Source organism: Sturnira hondurensis, unplaced genomic scaffold (assembly GCF_014824575.4).
Source record: "Sturnira hondurensis isolate 20B ecotype Veracruz unplaced genomic scaffold, ASM1482457v3 Scaffold0023451, whole genome shotgun sequence".
Classification (NCBI taxonomy): Eukaryota; Metazoa; Chordata; class Mammalia; order Chiroptera; family Phyllostomidae; genus Sturnira; species Sturnira hondurensis.
This window is the reverse complement of record NW_028096082.1, coordinates 482,916-507,752: the sequence shown is the minus strand read 5'-3', so window position 1 is coordinate 507,752 and position 24,837 is coordinate 482,916. Positions and strand designations below refer to the sequence as shown.

The 24,837-nt window shown below is 40.6% G+C and overlaps 1 pseudogene; it reads left to right on the top strand.

The window, feature by feature from the left end:
* LOC118981051 (transmembrane protein 242-like) overlaps positions 1-24,837 on the top strand; it is a 31,477-nt pseudogene that overhangs the window by 345 nt on the left and 6,295 nt on the right.

Below are 24,837 nucleotides of genomic sequence, written 5' to 3'. Positions count from 1 at the left end.
TCTCTGAGCTTATTGTAATTGACTGCTTTCTGGGCAGATTGGTGCATACCTGCTATCAGGCACACGACCATTTGGCCACGGTGTCTCCGACCCACCTGCCCTAACTGGTAGCCTTAGCCCCTATTGGCATTAGAGGATTGGTGGTGTGGGTTTGGTCTGCATGAGCCCTAGCTGCAGTCCAGACATGGTCATGTTCATCCGGGATCATGGTGGAAGTTAAAATGATGTGCAGGTCATGCCATGTGAGGTCATAAGCCTGGGCTAGGTACTGGAATTCCTTGATAAAATTGGTAGGGTTAGTGGAGAATGAGCCTAGGCATTTTTCAATTTAAGAGAGGTCAGCTAGTGAAAAAGGAACTTGGACCCAAACTACACCTTCTGCTCCTGCCACTTCCCGGAGGGGGCAAATGCAGGAGTCTAGGGGCTCTAGATTCAGGCGGGAGTGAGTATGTGAGCTGACCGGGGAAGAAAGGTCTTCAGAGGGAAGGGCAGAATCTGGTTGACAGGGGAGGGCTCGGACTGGAGTAGCCGTTGGCAGGAGTTGATAAGGAGGAGGAGGAGGGGTAGCAAGGTGTTCAGGGGAGTCAGAAAAGGAGGAGGGAGGTTCTGGGGCAGTAGGCTTAGGAGACCAGACAGATTTAGGGTTCCCTTGGGCGAGGTGAACTTGCGAGGGAGCCGGGCGGGAGCACAAGGCCCAAAAGCTCTGAATATTGGGGACCTCAGACCATTTGCCAGTCCATCTGCAAAAATTATTTAGGTCAGTAAGGGTAACAAAATTGAAAGTGCTTTCAGGAGGCCAGGTTTCACAATTATTGAGCTGATATAATGGCCAGGCCGTAGTGGATAGAAAAATCAGCCACTTTCGCTTGAGGCCAAGATCAATTACTTTCAAATTTTTCAGAAGGCACCCTAGAGGTGATTTAGGATCTGGCTTGGACTCCTGCCCCCCCATTCCTGGTCCCACAAGGAGCAGCAGATGGGAATCGGCATCCTTCAACCCAATCTGCTGATCCAGTCTGGTAAAAATGAGGATTTAGGCCCAGGGGCGTCTCTCTGGGGCCTAAAGCCTTTCAGTAGAGGGAGAGCAGACTCTCCCGGAAGGGTCACCCCAACACAGCGCTGCAATTTGGTGGAGAGAAGTCTCTCCAGCAGATGGGGGCCCATCATCAGTGTTTGGGTATCAGAAACTTAAGGGCAACAGCACTTACCCTGGTTCTTAGTCCAGACTGGTGGGGTGGCAATGAGGCTTTCTCGGGGAGTAGGGAGAGGAGTGGTCTTCAGCAGACAACAATTCCTCCCGGGTTTCGGCACCAAATGAAAGGTTTTCTTAGGCTCCGCTGAGAAAGAAATGCCAATCAGCCACAAAGTCAGGCAATAAAGAGCTTTATTGGGACTTGTGCACCCAGGAGAGGTTCCCTGGTCTGCAGAGTGAGGCCAGGGAAGTCGCATCCAAGCAGGGAATGTGGGGTTTTATTTTCATTGGCTCCCCGTGGGAGGTGGGGATTGGTGCTCTCTGAACAAAGCAGCAATACAGCATTGGTGGCCTCTTCCTTAGACTCGAGGATGTCCGTCTTGGCAAAGTCTGCCCTTCCAGCTCTCTGATTGGATGTTAGCCTGCTGTTCCAGAAGCCATTTTGATTGTCGGCCATCTTGACTTGTAGTGCAGCTGGGGGCCATCTTGACTGTAGTCCAGCCAGGGCTTCCTCCTTTCCCCGCCCACCCTAACAGAAAGCAGAAGAACATTTTGCTGAAACCATCCTTGGAAACCTCCCCTGGGGTTCCCACCTGCAAAAGAGATAAAATCCCTCAAAACAAAGGATATCGGAAAGGCTATCTCAGAATCATACCCATGCCTTATTTCAGGCATGAGCTTTCAATTTTCTTTCTCCTAACCTCTCACTTCCCCAGATTTAATAAATACACTCTTGAAATCACGTGGACTTGTTTTGTGAAATATTTTTTGTACAAAGTCAAGAACTCACACAGCACCAGCTGGCCTGAGGCAGACTCGCCTGTCCAGTCCAAAGACATTTGGACCAGAATTATAATCCAGGTGGTCATAATCCATAGTTTTATGGATTATAGACAATGCCCATGTTTATAGAAGGAATCTGAATGTGCCTGGTGGTGAGATGGTGTGGGGAGGGTAAGAGGAGACTGTAGGAGAATGATGGCTTAAGCATGGGAGGTTGATATTTTCTACCTTCATTATTCCCTTCACTATTAACTCACCTGCATACTCCAGGAACCTACTAAGTGTCAGCAAAGAGGTGGTCATGGCTCTGTTAGGATAGATAGCAAACTAAGGTAGGGAGGAGGAATACGTGTCTCAACCACTGATTCAGCAGCCCTTTAATCTATGTATTTTTTCCATTATCTGGGAAAGAAAGCCATTGACACTGTGCTTTCATCCAAGGCCTCACATGTCAGAAAGGAAGGGTTCATAGTGTCCTTTCTAAAGGAAGAAGCCCATTAACACATTTGGGTATTCATGTCCCAGTCCTAGAAAGCTAGCACCATTCATACCTGTCAATCAATATGTAACTTCACCCTCCTCCATCCTGCCAGTTATATAAGTCCTCAGAACAAAGGGTCTCAATCTTGCTTTTGACACCCCTGCTCTCACCACCCTTGCCTTTCTTTCCCAGCTTGGCAAGGCACATTCTCTTCCATGAGAACATACCATCAATTAACCCTGCTTGCATGATAATAGACTCACTAATCTGTAATTCTTTTTTTAAAAGATTTTGTTTATTTTTATAGACAGAGGGGAAGGGAGGGAGAAAGAAAGGGAAAGAAATATCAATACGTGGTTGCCTCTCAAATGCCCCCTACTGGGGACCTGGTCTGCAACCCAGGCATATGCCTTGACTGGGAATCGAATCAGTGACTCTTTGGTTTGCAGGCCTATGCTCAATCCACTGGGCTACACCAACTAAGGCTGATCTATAATTCTTTACTGCGTTGGTGAGAAGAACCATATTTATTGGGGTTTCTCCCATAACAGTTCTTCTGATAAGAGGTAAGCTGAGCTGACTACCCTGGGTGGATGTGGCCACAGGCTATCCACACTAGGTTAGAATAGGTTCTGTCCTTCAGCCAGGCTGGTTATTCTGTGGATCTCAGGAAAGATTTCTAGGCCCTCCAACTATCAGCCTCTATGGGAGAGAGCCAGATGAAAGGAAACCCACAGTAATTTTTGTTTTCTGTCAGATGAGTGATAAATACATTTTTCTTTATATAAAGGAAAACATGCAAACATCCTCACTGAGAGAAAGAGAAGGGGTAAAGGAAGTGGGAAGCTGTAGAGCTGGACCTCCTATATCAGACATAGCACCTTGTCTGGCCTTGGGAAAGTCCTGTTGTAAACTTATTTGTGCCAGTAAGTCCCAGAAAGGACTAGAAATTTGAGTCTCCAGGACCTTCTGAAGCGGGTGTTCAGATGGGACTAGAGGATTGCCTGGAGTCCATGACACAGCAGGGGTCAGGGCTTTTCCTGTCAAAGAATCCTTCCACAGGTCATTGGCCCTGTGTGTCTCAGTGTTTCTGAATCCCTTGATGTCTTTTTCTGGGTCTCTCTCTGTGTCTTCCTTTTGGTTCTCTAAGTCCTTCCCATTTCTATTTCTGTATCTTGCCATATCTATGTGTCCCTCAATGTCTCCCTGTGTTTGCTTCTGTCTCTGAAATTTCTGTGGCTCCAGATGTCTTCTTTGTGTTCCCCTCCAGGCCAGGTATAGCAACTTCTCCATTAGGCCACAGTCTCACCAAACCTATCATTTTACCTGCCCTGGGCCCCTCCAGGAGCCTGATCTCTGACTCAGGCAGGTAGGGGCACAGGATTCTAAGGCAGTTTTATTTTGTGAAAAATAGAGCTGAGCCCACCCCCAGGAGACAGAAGGTGGCAGTCAAAGAATGTTTCAGCATTATTCCTGCCTTTCCTGTAGCTTTCACCTTGTATACACTTCCTCTCAGGTGTGTGTGTGTGTGTGTGTGTGTGTGTGTGTGTATGTGTATGTGTGTGGTGGGGAGTACATTGAATGTCAGCAAATTTGTTCACACTTGAAATTTTTTTAAAAAATCAGGACAAGCCCAATATTCTCACAACATTGAAAAGGTTTAGAGTTACTAGTGTGCCAAATGTTCCTTTTGGCACATTCCTCTGCCCTAATTTAGGATTAATAGCATAATTTTCCTTTAGAGGTAATTTGCAATGCAGAGTTCACCTGTTACATACTGAGTGCTCAATGCTGATTCAATACCACTACCATCACTTTCTCATATTTCTCATGCATTCTCACCACTGACTTGTGCTGCTCTCCTACGTGTGTATTTCCATTGGTACCCTAGGTAAAAGCACTGGACAAGACCACTCTCAGCTTAACCTGATGAGCTTTTGGTGGGAAAAAACTTTTCATAATGTCCAGGCACCTTAACAACTGTACTTAATTAACTATTAAATATCTAAGCATGTATTTATTAAATCACTGTGTATATATTACTTATCAAGAAGTGTGAAAAATAAGTTCTACATATAGTGTCCACTTAAACGTTATATTTATCTAATCACTATATACTCACAAATTCATACCTTTATCAATCTACAGAAATAAGTATGTATGTATATATGAATATTTCTATACTTCTCCCCTTAGAATTAATTTGTGTACTATGCAACACTTTTCATTATTTCTATATCTATGTAACCACTATATTTGTCTAACCATTCTATGCATTTATACATAATTTTTATTAAGCCAATCTACATTTATATGTGGAGGAAGTTAGATGTGTAATATATTTCTTGCATACCTGGCATGTCTGTGCTTTATTTAAAATGTTTTATTTTTTTATACTACATGTTTTATATCATTAATATGTGTGCTTTGTCAATACTCTTCCCGAGGACCTTTTCCATGCAGGAAGTGAACTTTCACCAGACACTGCTGTTTTTGACCACTTTGAGCAGTCATCTTCTGGCAGGACCTGGTGGCCACTATGACTAAGTCTCAGCATGGGGGAAGTGATAACAAGCCTTGGTGTGCTCATCTGCAAAATGGGTCTGAGTTAGGATTATAATTATTATTTGACACCCAGGGGTTAGTATCTGTAGACAGATGTTTATGTCCTCCTAATTCCCAACGTGATAGCCAATGTGGCACTGGGAGGTAGGTCTTTGGGAGGTCATTAAGTCATAAGAGTAGAACTCTCATGTTTGGGATTGTGCCCTTGTACAAGAGACACAGAAGGCTCACTTGCCTATTCTTCTGTGTAAGGAGGATACAGTAAGAATATAACAGTCTATGAATCAGAAAGTGGTCCCTCACCAGACACCATATCTGCCAGTACCTTGATCTTGGACTTCCCAGCCAACAGAACTGTGAGAAATAAATTCCTGTTGTTCATAAGCCACCTAGGCCATGGTATCTTCATTATTATAGAAATCTGTAAAGACTGAAAAGCTATCCATTTTGAAAAAAACTAGACTAAAAATAATTCTTCTCTCTCTCCCTCTCCCTCTCCCCCTCCTCCTTCCTCTTCCTCTTCCCTTCTTCTTCTTCTTCTTCTTCCTCTTCCTCTTCCTCTTCTTCTTCATTCCTTCTCCATTTGTTAAGTGGTGAAAGCAATTTTAGTATTTAATCTATGTATTTAATAGTGGCATATACTTATTCTATTCTAAATTAATAAAATGCATGAAGAGAAACAGTTTTTATTTTTGTTTGCAATCTAGAGAGTTGAGCTCTTTGGTGATATAAAATACCAATAACTCATTTGAGGACCATGTTACCTTCTTAAAATGCCACTCACCTGCTTCTTAAATGTGTCAAAGTTACTGCACATCTTAGACTTGTCCAGAGCTGAAGCAACATAAAACTGACTGCTCTTTGACTACAAGTATTTTCCCATGTGCATCTGTGACCATGGAGAAGCAGCTGTAAAGGAAGAAAGTGCAGCCAGAGAGAGAAAATTTTTAAAGGCAAAATACCCAAATGACTCTCTGGCATCTACTTTCAGCTTTGCACATAATTACCTAACCTTCATTTTTGTTTTATTTTTATTTTTGTTTTAAGAGTATATTTATTAAAGCTGGGGACAATTAAACAAGGAAGGACTTAGGACAGAAGAAGCAATAGAAGAGTCTATGTTGGGCTGCCTTAGCTCACTGAAAAATAGTCACAGTGAAAGAAGAGCCAATGTAGGGTTTCTGTCAGCTTGTAATGGGGGGTGGTCTGACTGTATCATCAGGTAAAGGGGAGTAGGGTCCCCAGAAGAAGCATGAGAGTATGGACACCCCCTCCCAGAGATGGGGGAGGGGTTGGGAAGAGCTGAGGACTGCACATGAATAGATACCCCTGCAAACGGGCAGCACAGCATGATAGAAGAAAATACCTCCCAGGTTCTTCTGCCACATGGAGAATTTTGGGCCAGACTATATAAAATGGAGTGTATGGAAATTCTGCTCTCTTTGTCCTCCCCTCTTTCCTGGCCACTTGGGCCTGAGGAGGACTGACCAAGTTTTGGGTAGGCCATTGCCTGGGGGCCACTGTTTGTGAGACTGGTTGACAGAAAACTTGCTTGTGAGCATTTGTTGGAATAATGAAATCATGAATTCCGGTTTTGTTTATGTGTTTCCAGGTTGCCTGGATTCTTCTGGTCATAGAGTTGGGCCTGCTGTACAATTGGGCCGACAGGGGCTGTTTTGTGTTGGTTCCTGGAGGGAGCCCACTGGGTAGAATTTTAGCAGGCTGGAGTGTGTACAACTATTATCCAAAGTCTAAGGAGGTATTGGCTTATTATTATAACTCTGTGTGGCCTACATATGTTTTAGATTACAGGAAAATGTGACCTGTGTATGGTTCCCTAGGTTACTGTACCATTATGCAATTGGAACAATATTTCCAACAGGTATACAAATGGGATGAAGTCTGTTATGTAAAGGCATTTGTATCATTGCATAATAGATTTTCACCAGAGACAGAGGTCTGCTTTCTGGTGCAGAGAAGGGAGAGGGCCTCAAAACCTCTTCCTGAAAGTAAGACACAGGAAGAAAACAAGAATAAGGAAATAAGCCTCATTAATGCCCTGAACCCAGGGGACACAGAGTTAGTAGCAGGAGGACTTCTTTCATCACCACCCCACTGCCAGTTATCCCTGAAATAGGGCTCAGGAAGCCAAAGGTTCCACCCCTGGATGATGAAGGGTGGCTCTCCCCTTGAAGACCCATCAAGGCACCAAATTTGGCCAGGAAGCCTCTCAATCTGGAGCAAGACAGTACCCTTGGAGACAATATCCTGTAGATGGATTAAACCAGAAAGTTCAGCCTGCTGGCTACTATTGGGCCTATACTCTGTTTTCCACTTCAGACTTACTGAATTGGAAGAATTTCAACATCTCCTATAGGCAGAATCCTCAGAAAATGGTGGGTCTTATCATTCCCATTTTTGCCACTCATAATCCAAACTGGGAAGATGTACAAGCTCTCCTTAACATCCTGTTAAAGGAAGATGGGGGACAGCTGGTTATAAATAAGGCTAACAAAGAGGTGAACATGACTTTTATTGGGCAAAATGTCCAGATATTAGAAAGAAACTTCAGCATTCAGACTGGGGCATTGGAAATAAATCCTTTCCAATTGGTGGACATAGCACTTAAAGTTTATAACATCCAGAAAGTAAGGAAGATAAAACAGGCCACGGTGTTTATAGCAATGGGGTGGTGAGACCAGAAGAAGAGGCAGGACTCTAGGGAAAGCTGGACATCAATCAATGTGCATATTGCAAGGATGAGGGCCATTGGAGAAAGAAGTGCCTGGAACCCAAAAGGGAAAATAGAGATGAAACATGAAAACACTCACCAACAAATGTTTAAAACGAGAAGGGAGTCTGATGATAAATGAGGAGGCCCAGAAACTCCTTTGGACATCTCCTGACCTATTATTATTTTCCCATGGGAGTGCTGGTCACAGTTAATTCTGGGGAACAAGTTCATTGATTTCTTTGTAGATACAGGAGCTACATATTCAGTGCTGAAAACAAAGTTAACCGGAAAAGTTTAGATGTAGTAATGGTTAGTGAAGTGACTGGACAATTAGAAAACAGGCATTTCTCCAACCTCTAGATTGCCAGTTTGGTGATCAAAAGTTTATGTATAGTTTTCTCTACATGCCAGACTACATATTTCATTGCTAGGCTGAGATTTACTTAGCAAATTGCATGCACAAGTCTTTTTCTCCTGAAAAGCAATAGTTATTTATGTGTGGAGGTACCACTGAAACATACTTTCCAGCTCCAGGAACTCCTAACTTGCCCAGAAGTTTCTGCAGGTGAACTCTTCCCACCTGAGGTCTATGAACAAGTTGATTAAACTGTTTGGGTTGATGGAGCCCCAGTTAATATGGTTAATATATAGCCCATAAAAACTAACTTAAAAGACCTAGCTGGTGTAGCTCAGTGGATTGAGCATGGGCCTGTGAACCACACGATCGCGGTTTGATTCCCAGTCAGGGCACATGCTTGGGTTGCAGGCCAGTTCCCAGCAGGGGACACATGAAAAGCAACCATACATTGATGTTTCTCTCCTTCCCTTCCCTTCTAAAGATAAATAAATAAAATCTTAAAAAAACTAATTTAAAAGAAAGGTTGCATACTCCCTAATAGAAATAGTACCCCCTTAAAAAGGAGGCTTTAGAAGCAATTCAACCAATATTACAAAAATTCTTAATATAGGGACTATTTCGGTAATGACAGTCTCCCTATAACCCTCCCATTTTGCTAGTCAAAAAGCGTCACTCTGATGAATATCGATTTGTACAGGATCTTATGGCCATAAATTACATTGTTCAGGATGTTCATCCTACAGTGCCCAACCACTGTACTCTGTTGACCATGGCACCTGGAAATAGCAAATGGTTTTCAGTTCTAGATTGAAGGATACCTTCTCTGCATTCCAAAAGGTGGACAGGCTCCACTACTTTTCACCTTTCAATGGTTGGGCCTAGAAACTGAAGTCATGCTCCAATACTGTGGAATTGTGCTGCCACAAGGACTCTGTGACTACTATATTCGGGGAAGTATTAGCAAAGAACTTAAGGGATATTCTATTGAAATCAGGAATTCTTCTGCAATACATAGATGACATATTGATAGCTAGCAATAACTATGGGGACTGTTTGCTTAACACCATCACAGTTCTAAATCATTTGGCTAAAGGGAGATAAAAGACATTGCTTCACAAGGCCAGATTTGCATAAAGGAGGTGGCCTACCTGGGATTTCAACTGAAACAGAGTACTAGGTGCTTGATGGAAAATAGAAAGTGAGCCAACCCTACAATTAAAATTTCAGAAAACAAAAGGCAACTTTGGGAGCTATATACAGATGAGAGCCGCTTCATGGATAACAACCAACAACAAGCTGGGTATATGGTAATCACCATAGACAAGGTAATAGAAGCTTAAGCCCTTGCACTGAGAACCTCAGCACAAAAAGGCTGAGTTGATTGTCCTCACAAAAGTCTTAATACTGTTCCAGGGAAAGAAGGTTAACATCTACACAGACTCCAAATATACCTTCATGGTAGTCCATGCTTATGGAGCAATATAGAAGGAGAGAGGGCTCTTAACCTTGGGGAAAAAAGATGACATATGTGCAGAAGAGATTTTTACAAATTGCTAGAGGTAGTTAATCTACTGGATCATATTGCCATAATACAATGCCCAGGACACAAAAGGGATGGTTCATAAATTACTCATTGAAATCAAACTGCTCGTAAAGCAGCAAGACAAGAAACTGGAGGGCTGCTACTTGAGTCCCTGCTTGGACTTGTCAGAATTTAAACCCCAGTATACAGATCAAGATGAAGAATGTTCCCATGAATGAGGATTCAGTAACACTGATCCCAAGTACATATGGGAGATCAACACCCATGGTGTGGTTTTACTTCCCCACACTCTAGGTGTATCCCATCTTCAAACACCTACATGAAGGGACCCACTACAGAAGGGATACCTTGAGGGACATACTTAGGCCACATTTGAAGGGCCCTCATTTGCAAAGGATCATTCAGTGGACCACTGAAGCCCACCAGATATGTCCCAAAAACAATCCTAGGATAAAATGCGCCCCACCGGAAAAGGGACTACAATATAAAGGGTTTTGCCCATTTGAGGACTAGCAAGTAGACTTTACACAAATACCTAAAGTCAGAGGGAATTTCACATTTTTATTAGTTTTTCTGGACACTTTTCTGGATAGGTGGAGGCATACCCCACTAGAACTGAGGTGACCGAGGTAGCAAAACTTTTACTACCTCACAGCATTCCTAGGTATAGACTTCCTCAGCATTCATAGAGGCAATAGATCATTGTTTTCGTCAGAGATCTCAGAAGGCTGGACAGGCACTACAAGACTGAGAAAATGAATCACACAATGAAAAAGACCCTGAAAAATATGCCAAGAAATGCATTTGGAATGGGACAAGGCACTCCCTGTTGTGGCACCCAAAAGTGAGGCTAAGTTAAGTCCTTTTTCTTTTAAAGCATTATTTTTTCAAAAGATTTTATTTATTCATTTCTAGAGAGAAGGGAAGGGAGAGAGAAAGAAAGGGAGAGAAACATGGATGTGTGGGAAAAACATTGATTGGTTGTCTCACTCAGACCCCTAAATGGGGACTTGGCTGGCAACCCGGGCATGTGCTCTGACTGGAAATTGAATGAACGACCTTTTAGTTGCAGGCCAATGCTCAATCCACTGAGCAACACAAGCCAGGGAAAATTAAGCCCTTTGGAAATAGTTTATGGGAGACCTTTCTAAATCTTGATTCTGGGAATGCCCCTTTAGATTTGGATCATGAGTCAAAAATTAAGCAATTTTTGTGACATGTAGGGCAAACACTAACCATTCTGCTCAAGTTTTCTCATTGCAGGTCCACCAACTCATGTGATGAGCCTTTACACCCATTCCAGCTGGGAGACGAATCTTACTAAAAACCTGGAAAACTCAAGGCTCCAAACAGCAGTTAGCTGAGCAATACACTGGTCCCTATGATGTCCTACTGACAACACACTCTTCCCTGAAGCTCACGGGACTCAAGCCTTAAATCTAAACAAAGATAAAACAGTCATTTCTTGAGGAGTACTTGAACATTGCTGCTATCACTGATGCTGAAAGGGAATGCTGTACCTGCACTCTAGAAGGAGATTTGAAATTTCTTTTTCACTAGAAGACAGTGGGCCCCAATGCAAAGGGACAATGTTACTTTTACTTTATTTGTTGGCAAATCTAGGGACTTTTTTAAAAATGAAAGATTTTATTTATTTACTTTTAGAGAGATGGGAAGGGAGGAAGAAAAAGAGGGAGAGAAACATTGATCAGTTGCCTCTTGCATGCCCCCAACTTGGCATCTGACCCACACAACACAGGCATGTGTCCTGACTGGGAATCAAACCTATTATCTTTCAGTTTCCAGGCTGGTGCTCAATCCACTTAGCTACACCAGCCAGGGCAAATCTAGGGACTCTTAGCTGCTTGATACTAAATTAGACTAAGGTTCTTCCTGATGTTGAAAAGAACAAGGATTAAAAGTTATTCTTTGCTTGGACCTGTTAAACTTTGTGAATTATGGCTAATATGGATGAGTATAGAAAGTTGTGAGGGTTTTAACATGAAAGGAAAGAAACCTCAAGTCTTGGTTTTATGCTTGCTTTCTGAACTTGTGGGACCTAAGATGTACTTCACTGTTTTGTTTCCCCAGAGAATCCTCATGTCTCTGCTGTGAGACCAGTTGGCATATTGGTAGGTGAGAGAACGTCTCTACCATAGGGGATTCAGGCCACTGGGACCTAGGAAAGGCCATTTGATGCAGGTGGGCATACCACCTGGAGTGAGAGATCATGTCTCTCACTATGAGAGACATTAGACTAGTTGGCACACTCAGGGGTGGTGGTGGTGAGAGAATGCCTCTTCGTTGGGGCTTTGAGGCATTTGGACCTAAGTGAGGTGTCTGTGGGTCTCATTTGTGTGCGACAAGATTCTAAGGCAAGTTCTGGCCCCCTCATCCATCTTTGTCTGAAACTTTGTGTTTGTATTTTTTCTGAAGGAAAACTGAAGTTTTCTGAGAGTTAAAATTTCACATTAAGTTGGAAAGAAAACAATGGCAAGCATAAGGCAGGGAAATGCAATTTTGGTGGATATTGGAAGGACAAGGATTTTCCTTTAGCTTGTATTTTTCTCCAGAAAAAAAAATTTGAGTATGTGTCTCAATGTATTTAATGCATGGCCCAAGACAACTCTTCTTGCAGTGTGTCCCACAGATGCCAAAATTTGGGCACCCTCAGGCAATCCCTACACCATTGTTCATCTCCATGGGTCATGTATATAAGTTCTTTGGCTACTCCACTTCCTACACTGTACTTTACTGTCCCATGGCTATTCTGTAACTACCTATTTGTATTTTTTAAAAGATTTATTTATTTATTTTTAGAGAGAGGGGAAAGGAGGTAAAAAGAGGCAGAGAAAAATATTAATGTGTGGTTGCCTTTCACATGCCCCCCACCGGGCACTTGGCTTGTAACCCAGGCATGTGTCCTGACTTGGGAATCAAACCTGCAACCCTTTTGTTCACAGGCTGGTGCTCAATCCATTGAGCAACACCATCCAGGGCCCTAATTGTATTTCTTAATCCTTCACCTCTTCCCTCATTACCCCATACCCTTCTCCAATCAGACAACCACCAAAACTCTGTATCCATGATTCTGTTTCTGTTCTTGTTTGTTTAGTTAGTTTGGATGCAATTCTTGACAGATATGTATTGCCATTTTATTGTTCATGGTTTTGACTTTTGTCTTAAATAAACCCCTTTAACATTTCATATACCAATGGTTTGGTAATGATGAACTCCTTCAGTTTTTTTCTTGTCTGGGAAGCTGTTTATTTGCCCTTTCAATTCTAAATAATATCTTTGCTGGATAGAGCAATCTTGGTTGTAGGTCCCTGCTTTTCATGACTTTGAGTATTTCTTTTTTTCAAGGATATTTCATTGATTATATTATTACAGTTGTCCCAATTTCCCCCTCTTTGTTCCTCTCTGCCTGGTACCCCCTTCCTTCCAGTAATCCACCCCCTTATTTGATGTCCATGGGTTGTTCATATAAGTTGTTTGGCTTCTCAATTTTCTACATTTTTCCTACTATCCCTCTAGGGGATAGTAAGCACAATTATACCTACCAATTGTGCTTCCTAACACCTGTAGCTTTTCTCCAATTCTCCCTTTTACCCCTCCCCACTGATAAGCCTCCAAATAATTTCTATATTTAGGATTTGGTTCCCATTCTAGTTGTTTGCTTAGTTTTTATTTTTAGATCCAGTTGTTGATAGTTGCGAGTTGTTGTCATTTTAATATTCATAATTTTGATCTTCTTCTTCTTAAATAAGTCCCTTTAACATTTCATATAATAAGGCCTTGGTGATGATGAATTCCTTTACTTTTTCCTGGGCTGGGAAGCACTTTATCTGCCCTTCAGTCTAAATGATAGCTTTGCTGGATAGATTAATCTTGAATGTAGGTCCTTGCTTTTCACCACTTTGAGTACTTGCCAGTCTCTTCTTGCCTACAAAGTTTCTTTTGAGAAACGTGCCCATAGTCTTATGGGAACTCCTTTGGAGGTAACTCTCTTTTCTTTTATCTTGCTGCTTTTAACATTCTCACTCTTTTTTTAAGATTTTATTCATTTTTTAGAGAGAGGGAAAGGGAGGGAGAGAAACATCACTGTGCAGTTGCCTTTTGAGTACCCCCCACTGGTGACCTGGCCTGCAACCCAGGCATGTGTCCTGAATGGGAATCGAATTGGAGACACTGGTTCACAGACTGGTCTTCAATCCACTGAGACACACCAGGCAGTGTTAAGATTCTCTACTTTATCTTTAAACATTGGCTTTTTAAAAAAAAAACTTATTTTTTATTGTTGTTCAGATAACGCATTTTGTTTTTCTTTTAAATTATTTTATTGTTATTCAAGTACGGTTGTCTGCATTTACCCCCCCACCTAACCTTCGGCATTTTAATTATGATGTGTCTTGGTGTGTCCCACTTATTTGGGGCTCTCTGTGTTTCCTGGACTTGTATGTCTATTTCCTTTACCAAATTAGAAAATTTTTCTCTCATTATTCTTTAAATAAGTTTTCAGTTTCTGGCTCTTCCTTCTCTCCTTCTGACAATCCTATGATTTAGAAGTTTGCACTTTTGGAAATGATTCAGAGCTTGCTTATTCTCTTCTTATTTTTCTGAATTCTTATTTGGTGGATTGTTTCTTTTTTATGTTCCAAATCTCTGATCTGAGCCCCCAGCTTCCTTCCCTTCCTGATGGTTCCCTGTGGATTTTTCTTTATTTCACTTAGTGTAACCTTTATTTCTCCCTTTATGCTTTTGCTTTATGCAATTAGTTCTCTGAGCAACCAGATCACCGGAGTTTTGAACTGTGCATCTGATAGGTTGGCTATCCCTATTTCACTCAGTTCTTTTCCCGTTTTTTTAAAAAATATATTTTATTGATTATGCCATTACAGTTGTCCCATTTCTCCTCCTTCATTCCCCTTCACCCTGCACACCCCCTCTCCCCACATTCCCCCCTTTAGTTCATGTTTGTGTGTTACAAGTTCTTTAGCTTCTACATTTCCCATACTCTATTCCCTCCCCCTGTATATTTTCTACCTACCGTCTATGCTACTTATTCTCTGTACCTTCTTCCCTCTTCTCCTTTTCCCACTCCCCTGTTGATAACCCTCCATGTGACCTCCATTTCTGTGGATCCAGTCCTGATCTAGCTGTCTGCTTAGTTCAATTTTGTTTTAGGTGTGGTTGTTAATAACTGTGAGTTTGCTGTCCTTTCACTGTTCATATTTTTTATCTTCTTTTTCTTAGATAAGTCCCTTTAAAATTTCGTATAATAAGGGCTTGGTGATGATGAACTCCTTGAACTCTACGTTATCTGAGAAGCGCTTTATCTGCCCTCCCATTCTAAATGAGAGCTTTGCTGGATAGAGCAATCTTGAATGTAGTTCCTTTCCTTTCATGACTTGGAATACTTCTTTCCAGCCCCTTCTTGCCTGTAAGGTCTCTTTTGAGAAATCAACTGATGGTCTGATGGGAACTCCTTTGTAGGTTACTGTCCCCTTATCTCTTGCTGCTTCTAGGATTCTCTCCTTCATTTTAATCTTGGCTAATGTAATTATGATGTGCCTTGGTGTGTTCCTCTTTGGGTCCACCTTCTGTGGGACTCTCAGAGCTTCCTGGATTTCCTGGGAGTCTATTTCCTCTGGCAGATTGGGGAAGTTCTCCTTTATTATTTGTTCAAAGAAGTTTTCCACTTGTTGCTCTTCCTCCTCCCCTTCTGGTACCCCTATAATTCGGGTATTGGAATGTTTAATGTCCTGAAGGTTCCTAAGCCTCTTCTCATTTTTGAATTCTTGTTTCTTCCTTCTTTTCTGTTTGGTTGTTTCTTTCTTCCTTCTGGTTCACTCCCTTGACTTTAGTCCTAGTTTTCTTTCCATCACTATTAATTCACTGTGCATTTTGCTTCATTTCACTTAGTGTAGCCTTCATTTTTTCATCTAATTTGCAACTAAAATCAACCAGTTCTATGAGCATCCTGATCACCAGTATTTTGAACTGTGCATCTGATAGGTTGACTATCTCTTTGTTGCTTAGAAGTATTGGCTCTGGGGCTTTGAGCTGTTCTTCTTCGTGAGCCATAATATTTTGCTCTGTTCGCACCTGTTATGTATGAGGGGCAGAAGCTTAGGTGTTCACCAGGGTGGGTCTACCTAGTCACTGGGTTGTGACTAGGGGTTGAGTCAGAGAGGAAGCAATGGTGTTCGTTGGACTCTTTCTTGAATTTTGGTCCCCTCTTCTGCTTCCCACAAGCAATTTGGGCCCTTCTGGTGCTGTTTCCTGAGTGGGTGGGCTTGTGTACATTCTAGGACCCTGTGGGTGTCTCCAACAAACTCTTCTGTGAGTCTGGGCACCTCTCCTGGCACCTCACCCCCCGAAAGTTTTTCCAATCAGTGCTTTTAGGCTTTATTTCCCATTGCTGGGGCCCTGGGTTGTGTAGTCTGTCTCACTGACTGTTTTCAAACTTTCCTGGTTTATCTGCATGCAAATGTGTGTCCATGGTCAGCCAGCCACCTTACGCCCTCACTGGGTCTGCCTGTTGCCACTCCACACCTGGGATCTGCCAACCACCACCTACACACTTGGGTTGGTCTGGCCACTTTTTTCTGCTGTGATCCCTCTCCACTGGCTGCCGACTCTGCCCTTCTCACCAGTCTGGATGAATGGTTCATTGTTGTCAGACTTTAGTACAGTTCAATTTTCTGTCTGTTTTGGCTGTGCTTTTGTTTTTAAATATTTGTTGTCCTTAAATTTGGTTGTGCAAGGAGGTACTGTATTTCCAGCTATGCCTCCATCTTGGCCGGAAGTCCTGGTTATTTTCCTGGAGTTTTGTTCTGTTCTTTCATTTGGACTGTATTTCTTTGTCTTCTTGATTTGGTAGCCTCCCTGTGTTTGCTTCTGTATATTAGGTAGAGCTGTTTTGACTCCCTGTCTTAGTGAACCTGCTAAGTTGTGTCGAGTGGAGCCTTAGGTATTTGCCAGGGCAGGACAAGCTGCCTCATCACTTTGTGACTCCGTATATGAGGAAGGGATTGGGAGGGGGACATTGTTGCTCTCTGGCTGCTGGAGGCTTGCTTGGGATTGGCTCCATTTCCAGATACTTCACCCCACCCACCATGTGCAACTGGTGCTCCTCTAGCTGCTGCCCCATTGGTGGTTCCCAGAGTGGGTGAGTTTGCTTAATTACAGGACTCTGTGGGCCCTTTATACAGACTTGCTCAAGAGACAAGAAGTTTCCTCCACCACCCAAATGCCAGCTGCATTTTCTTTAAACTTTGACTTTTATTTGTTTACATTTTTAAATATATTTTATTGATTATGCTATTACAGTTTTCCCATTTTTTCTTCTCTTCATTTTCTTCCGCCCTGCACCCCTTCCCCCACCATTATTCCCCCACTTTAGTTCACGTCCATGGGCCATACATACAAGTTCTTTGGCTTCTCCATTTCCCCACTATTCTTAACCTCCCTTGTCTAATTTGTACCTACCACTTATGCTTCTTGTTTTCTGTACCTTTTCCCCCACCCTCCCCATGTCTTCTCCCTGCTTATAATCCTCCATGTGATCTCTATTTCTGTGATTCTGTTCCCATTCTGGTTGTTTGCTTAGTTTATTTTTTGAAGGTTCTGTTGATAGTTATGAATTTGTTTTTATTTTACTGTTCATATTTTTCACCATCTTCTTTTTATAAGATATATCCCTTTAATATTTCATATAGTAAAGGCTGGGTAATGATGAAATTCTTTAACTTGACCTTATCTGGGAAGCACTTTATCTGTCCTTCCATTCTAAGTGATAGCTTTGCTGGACAGAGTAATCTTGGATATAGGTTCTTGCCTTTCATGACTTGTAATACTTCTTTCCAGCCCCTTCTTGCCTGCAAGATCTCTTTTGAGAAATCAGCTGACAGTCTGATGGGAACTCCTTTGCAGGTAACTGTCTTCTTTTCTCTTTCTCCTATTAAGATTCTCTCCTTATCTTCACTCTTGGGTAATGTAATTATGATGTGCCTTCATGTGTGCTTCCTTGGGTCCAATGTCTTTGGGACTCTCTGGGCTTCCTGGACTTTCTGGATATCTATTTCCTTTGCCAGGTTAGAGAAGTTCTCCTACATTATATTTCCAAGTAAGTTTTCAATTTCTTGCTCTTCCTCCTCTCCTAGCACCTATAGGATTAGGATGTTGGCACATTTAAAGTTGTCCCATAGGTTCCTAAGCCTCTCCTCATTTTTTTTTTTGAACTCTTGTTTCTTCATTCTGTTCTGGCTCCTGCTTCAAACCACTGATTTGAGTCCAAGTTTCTTTCCTCTCACTGTTGGTTCCCTGTACATTTTTCTTTATTTCAGTTTTCATAGTCCTCACTTTTTCCTCTACTTTGCAACCATACTCAACCATTCCTGTGAGCATTCTGATGATGAGTGTTTTGAACTGTGCATCTGATAGTTTGGCTATCTCTTCATTGCTTAGTTATATTTTTTCTAGAGCTTTGATCTGTTCCTTCATTTGGGCCATATATATTTTTTGTCTTGGCACATCCCTTACATAGTAAGGGGCAGAGCCTTAGGTATTTGCCAGGGCGGAGCAGTACTATGTAGTGGTAATGTATGTGGGAGTACTCCCACATCTGAGAAAGAACAATGCCTCTTGCTTAGCTCTTGGCCTGCTTTCAGTCACTTCCTCTGATACCCACAAGCAAATTGGACTCTTCTGGTGCTGATTTCCAGATGGGTGGTTTTTTTGGACAATCTAGGATCCTGTGGGTCTCTCCAATTAACTCTCCTGTGGGGCTAGGTATTTCTCCTGCTTCCTCTACCCCCATAGGTTTTTTCAGTCAGAGGTTTTGAGGCTTTATTTTACTGCACTGGAATCATGGGTTGCACAGTCTGTCTCGCTCCCCAGTTGTTCCTCCAAATTTATCCATTTGCAAATGTGGGACTGCCTACTCTCCCATTTGCAACCCTGCCTGCCCTGGTTCTCCAAATGCTGCCTTATTGCGAGTCCTCTCCACCCCAGCTGCCCATTTCCACCTCTACTACTGGTCTAGATGAAAGTTTCTTCTTTAACTCCTTAGTTGTCAAACTTCCATACAGTTCAGTTTTCTGGCAGTTCTATTTTTTGTTTTTCAGTTTGTTGTTGTCCTTCTTTTGGTTGTGCAAGGAGGCGTAGTGTATCTACCTGTGCCTCCATCTTGACCAGAAGTCCTGGCTTGGCCTTTTTAAAAAGTCAATGTCAACAATGAAAAGAAAAGCTGGGAGACTGTTGTAAACTAAAAATGATTAAGGAGACACCATGACCAAATGCAGTGAATTAATTTTAATTGGATCTGGTTAGAAAAACAGGCTCCTAAAGATATGTTAGAGACATTTAAATAGGAACTGAATGTTAGATGTTTTTTATGAAGAAATGCTAGATTCATTAGATGTTTTTTATGAAGAAGTGCTAGATTCATAGTTGGTTACATAAGGTGTGTTTACATGTTAAGAGTAATATGGCAAAATGTTAACAACTGTTAAATATGGATAGTGGGTATACAGATAATTCTCTATTCTTTGAATTTTTATGTTTAAATATTATGATAATAAAAGTTTTAATTTTAAAAACAATTAAATAGACACCCAACCACAACATCAAATTCTGCATCAAAGATGGAAGAGACAGATAGCACCAAGCTCTCCTCCCTCAATGTATCCATCTTTGCCTTCATATCCACTCCAGCAGGAGAGTGAGCCATTTGACCTTCTACTCACTAGCACATGATCCTTACCTGGCCTTTTTTCTGCTCCACAGTGTCCTCACCAGCACCAGGGGAAGTCTAATCAAAAGGCCAAGACTGGCTCATAGCCCAGCAGTCACCACCTTTCCAGGCCCAAGGCCCCAGACTCAGGTTCTTTAGCTGCAAGCACTAGCTAGACCTCAATGCTCAGATAGACATCTGCATCTCCCACCCCACTCTCTTCTAGGAGTTTTAGGTTTTAATTCTTACATTTAAATCTTGAATCCATTTTGCGTTTATTTTTGCATATGGTGTAAGACAGTAGTTGAGCTTCATTTTTGCATGTGTCTGTCCGGTTTTCCCAGTACCGTTTATTAAAGAGATTGTCTGTTTTATATATTTATTTTTGTTGGTGGGGGGTTTCTTATTTTATTTTTTAATTATAGTTGATGTATAATATTATATTAGTTTCAGGTATACAACACTACAATTAGACATGTATATAGCTTACAAAATGATCACCCCAGTAAGTCTTGTACACATTGGACACCATAAATAGTCATTAGAGTATTATTGACTATATTCTCTGTGCTGTATTTTAGCCATTGGAGTTTCATGGAAATGCTCAGCTGAGGTGGTAACTTAGGCCAATATTCACTGAGGAGAATTTCAACTTCTTTTTCTTTTTTTAAATATTATTTTTATTATCATTTGTTATAATTGTCCCCATTTTTCTCTCATTACTCTCCCCTACCCTACCCATGCCACCTCCCACATTCAATCTACCCTCATTGTCTTTGTCCATTGGCCATTTATACATGTTCCTTGACTTGACACTTTCCCTTCTTTCCCCCATTATCCTCCTCCTACATCTCCTCGGGTCACTGTCAGTTTGTTCTTTTTCTCACTGTCTCTGGTAATATTTTGCTTGCTTGTTTATTTTGCTGATTAGGTTTCACTAATAGATGAGAGCATATGGTATTTCTCTTTCACTGCTTGGCTTATTACATTTAGCATAATGCTCTCCAGTTCCATCCATGCTGTTGCAAAATGTAGAAGCACCTTCTTTCTGCTGTGTAGCATTCCACTGTGTAAACATACCACAGTTTTTTGATCCACTCATTTACTGATGGGTACCTAGGTTGCTTCCAGCACTTGGCTATTGTAAACTGTGCTGTGATGAACATTGGGGTGCATGGGTTTCTTTAAAATGGTGTTTTAGGATTCTTAAGGTATAGTCCCAGCAGTGGGATCACTAGATGAAAAGGCAGTTTCATTTTAGTTTTTTGAAGAAATTCCATACTATTTTCCATAGTGGTTGTACCAATTTCCATTTCCTCCAACAGTGCACTAGGGTTTCCTTTTCTCCACATACTCTCCAACACTTGTTGTTTGTTGATCTGTTTATGATGGCCATTCTGACTGGTGTGAAGTTGTATCTCATCGTGGTTTCAATTTGCATCTCTTTGATGCTAAGTATCCTTGCATATGTCTCTGGGCCCTCTGTATGTCCTCCTTGGAAAAGTGTCCCTTCAGGTTCTTTGCCCATTTTTTAATTGGATTTTTTGTCTTCATGATGTGGTGTCATGTGAGTCCTTTATATACTTTGTAGATCAAACCCTTGTCTGAGGTATCACTGGCAAATGTATTTTCCCATACAATTGTTTCACCTTTCATTTTACTGTTGTTTTCTTTAACTGTACAGAAGCTTTTAATTTAATGTAGTCCCATTTGTTTATTCTTTCCTTTATATCCCTTGCTCTACACTGTTTTTAAACATTTTCTTTCTGATAGTTCATCATTCAGGTATAAAATTGCAACTAATTTGTAAATAATTATTTTGTATTCTGATACTTTGCTGAATTTATTTAATAGTTTTTTATGAATCTTTAGGGTTTTCTCTATATAATATCATGTCATCTGCAAATAATGACAGTTTTATTTCTTCCTTTGCAATTTAGATATCTATTATTTCTTCTTGTATGATTGCTGGGGCTAAGACTTCTAATATTATGTTGAATAAAAGCGGTGAAAGTGTATGTCCTTACCTTTTTTTCTGATCTTAAAGAAATAGCTTTCAGCTTTACACTGTTGAGGATAGTGTTATCTGTGGGTTTGTTATATATGGCAATTATATTGTTGAGATATGTTTCCTCTATTTCCACTCTGCTAGTTTGTTTATATCATAAGTGAATGCTAAATTTTATCAAATTCTCTTTCTGTATCTATTTATATGATGATGATTTTTATCCTTCATTTCATTTATGTGGTATATCATGACTATTGATTTGCATATTTTGAACCAAGCTTGCATCCAAGAAGAAATCCCACTTGATCATAGTGTATGATCTTGATTGTATTGCTGAGTTCAGTTTTTTAAGATTTTGTTGAGCCTTGCTGCCTCGCACAGACAAAAGGAGGATAACAATGAATCTAAAATCAATAAACAACCAGAAGTGCCAGAAAATCAAAATGCATGGAACTCCAACAACAAAGAAATTAAAGAAAAAGTCAACCACAACAACCAGACCAGTAGGCATGGCTGCGGACCGTGAAGGCAGGGCCAGCTCAGTAAAACCTTGATGAGGCAGCAGACCAAGCAGGCAGGGCTGGTTGCAGGTGAAACTGAGACTGAGAGTTGGCTGTGGACTATGGCAGTTACTGCATTGGGAGAAACACTCAGCCTCATACAAGAGTTTATTGAAAAGTAGGTTAGAGCTGGAAGGCAAGCTGCATTGTTCCCTCTCTGGCCCCTCCCCTACAGGCAGCGCAGCAACACAGCAAAGAGAGTTGTTCTGCCCTGGAGAATACCTAAGGCCCCACTTCCTTAGAGTTGGACAGGTGTGCCTAGACAAAGAAATAGGGCCCAAATGAAAGAACAGAGCAAAACTTCAGAAAGAAACCTAAGTGATGAGGAGATAGCCAAACTATCTGATGGAGAATTTAAAACCCTGGTAATCAAAATGCTCACAGAACTGATTGAGCTTTGTCAAAAAAAAAAAAGAAAGAACAAATGAAAGATACCCCAAATGAAATAAAGAAAAATATTTATGAAACCGCCAGAGACAGGAAGAAAACCAGAACTCAAATCAACGATTTGGAACAAAAGTGAAAAATAAACATCCAACCAGAACAGAACAAATAAACAAGAATTTTAAAAAGTGAAGACAGACTTACAAACCTCTGGAACAGCCTGAAATGTTCCAATATCTGAATTGCAAGAGTGCCAAAAGACATAAAACAACAGCAAAAATTGAAAACTTATTTAAACAAATAATAATGAAGAATTTCCCCAGTCTGGTGAAGGAAATAGACTTCCAGGAAGTCTGGGAAGTTCAGAACATCCCAAAGAAGTTGTACCCAAAGAGAAACACACCAATACACATCATCATTAAGTTACCCAAGATTAAATATAAAGAGAGAATCCTAAAAGCAGCAAGAGAAAAGGACACAGTTACTTACAAAGGAGTTCCCATAAGACTCTTAGCTGATTTCTCAAAACAAACCTTGCAGGCAAGAAGGGACTGAAAAGAAGTATTCCAAGTCATAAAAGGCAAGGAACTACATCCAAGATTACTACATCCAGCAGAGCTATCACTTAGAATGGAAGGGCAGATAAAGTGCTTCCCAGATAAGGTCAAGTTAAAGAATTTCATCATTATCAAACCCTTATTATATGAAATGTTAAAGGGACTTATCTAAGATAAAGGAGATAAAAATATGAACAATAAAATGACAACAAACTCACAATTATCAACAAATGAACCTAAAAGAAAAGCAATTAAAACAAAAACTAAGCAAATGACTAGAACAGGAATAGAATCAGAGAAATAGAAATCACACGGAGGAGTTTCAGTGGGGAGAGGGAAGGAAGGAATAGGGGGGAAAAGGAATGGGGAAGAAGAAGCATAATTGGTAGGGATAAAATATACAGGGGGAGATAAAAGATGGTATAGGAAACAGATAACTCAAAGAACTTATATGTTCAACCCATGGACATAAACTAAGTGGGGTGTTGGAGGGTTGGGGGCGCAGGGCAAAGGAGGATAAAGGAGAAGAAATTGAGAAAACTGTAATAGCACAATCAATAAAAAGTACTTTAGACAAAAGATTTTGTTGAGTATTTTTGCACCTATGTTCATGATCTCTATAATTTATATTTACAGTGTCTTTGTCTGGTTTTGGTATCAGGATAATGTTAACCCACAAAGTGAGTTTTCGAGCCTTTTATCCTCTTCAATTTTTTGGCATAGTTTGAGGGTAAGTATTAAGTCTTTTTTGAATGTTTAGTAAAATTTACCAGGGAAGCCATCTGGTCCAGCATTTTTATTGGTGGGAGATTTTTGATTATTGATTTGATTTCATTAGCAGTTATTGATTTGTTCAGATTTTCTGTTTCTTCCTGATTCAATCTTGGAAGACTTACGTTTCTAGGATTTATTCCATTATTCCATGTTGTCCAATTCTTTGGCATATATTTGCTTGTAGTATTTTCTTACAATGCTTTGAATTTCTGGGGTATAGGTTGTCACTGCTACTCTTTTATTTCTGATTTATTTATTTGAGTCCTGTTTATTTTTTCTTGATAAGTCTGGATAAAGGTTTATCAATCTGGTTTATCTCTCCAAAGAACCAGCTCTTGGTTTCATTGATAGTTTACATTGTTTTTTAGACTTATTTTTTTTTATTTCTGCTCTGATCTTTATTATTTCCTTTTTTCTCCTCACTTTGGGCTTTGTTTGTTTTCTTTTTCTAGTTTATTTTAGCAGAAAATTAGATTGTTTCTTTGCAGTTTTTCTTATGTCTTAAGGTAGACCTATATTGCTATAAATCTCCGTCTCAGAACTGCTTCAGTTGTGTCCCATAGATTTCGGGTTATCGCATTTTCATTTTTATTTGTATCAGATATCTTTTTATTTCTTCTTTGATCTCATTGTTAACTCATTTGTTGCTTAGTAATATGTTATTTATCCTCCATGTATTTGCGTGTTTATTAGTTTTCTTCCTGCCATTAATTTCTAGTTTCATAGTGTTGTGCTCAGAGAGAATTCTTGGTATGATTTCAATCTTAAATTTATTGAGACTTGTTTTGTAGCCTAAAATGTAGTATATGCTGAGAAATGTTCCATGTGCACTTGAAACGAATGTGTATTCTGCTGCTTTTGGGTTAAATGTTCTAGAATATCAACTAAGACCATCTGGTCTAATTTTTCATTTAAGGCCACTGTTTTTTGTTGTTCATGATTTTCTGTCTGTGTGATCTATTGATTGATATCAGTGGGTGTTAAAGTCCTCCCTATTACTGTATTACTGTTAATCTCTTCCTTTATGTCCATCAACATTTGCTTTATACATTTAGGTGCCCCTATGTTGCATGTATAGATTTTTATGAGAGTTATGTCTTTTTGTTAGATTGATTCTTTTGCCATTATGATATGCCTTTCCTTTTCTCTTACCATAGTG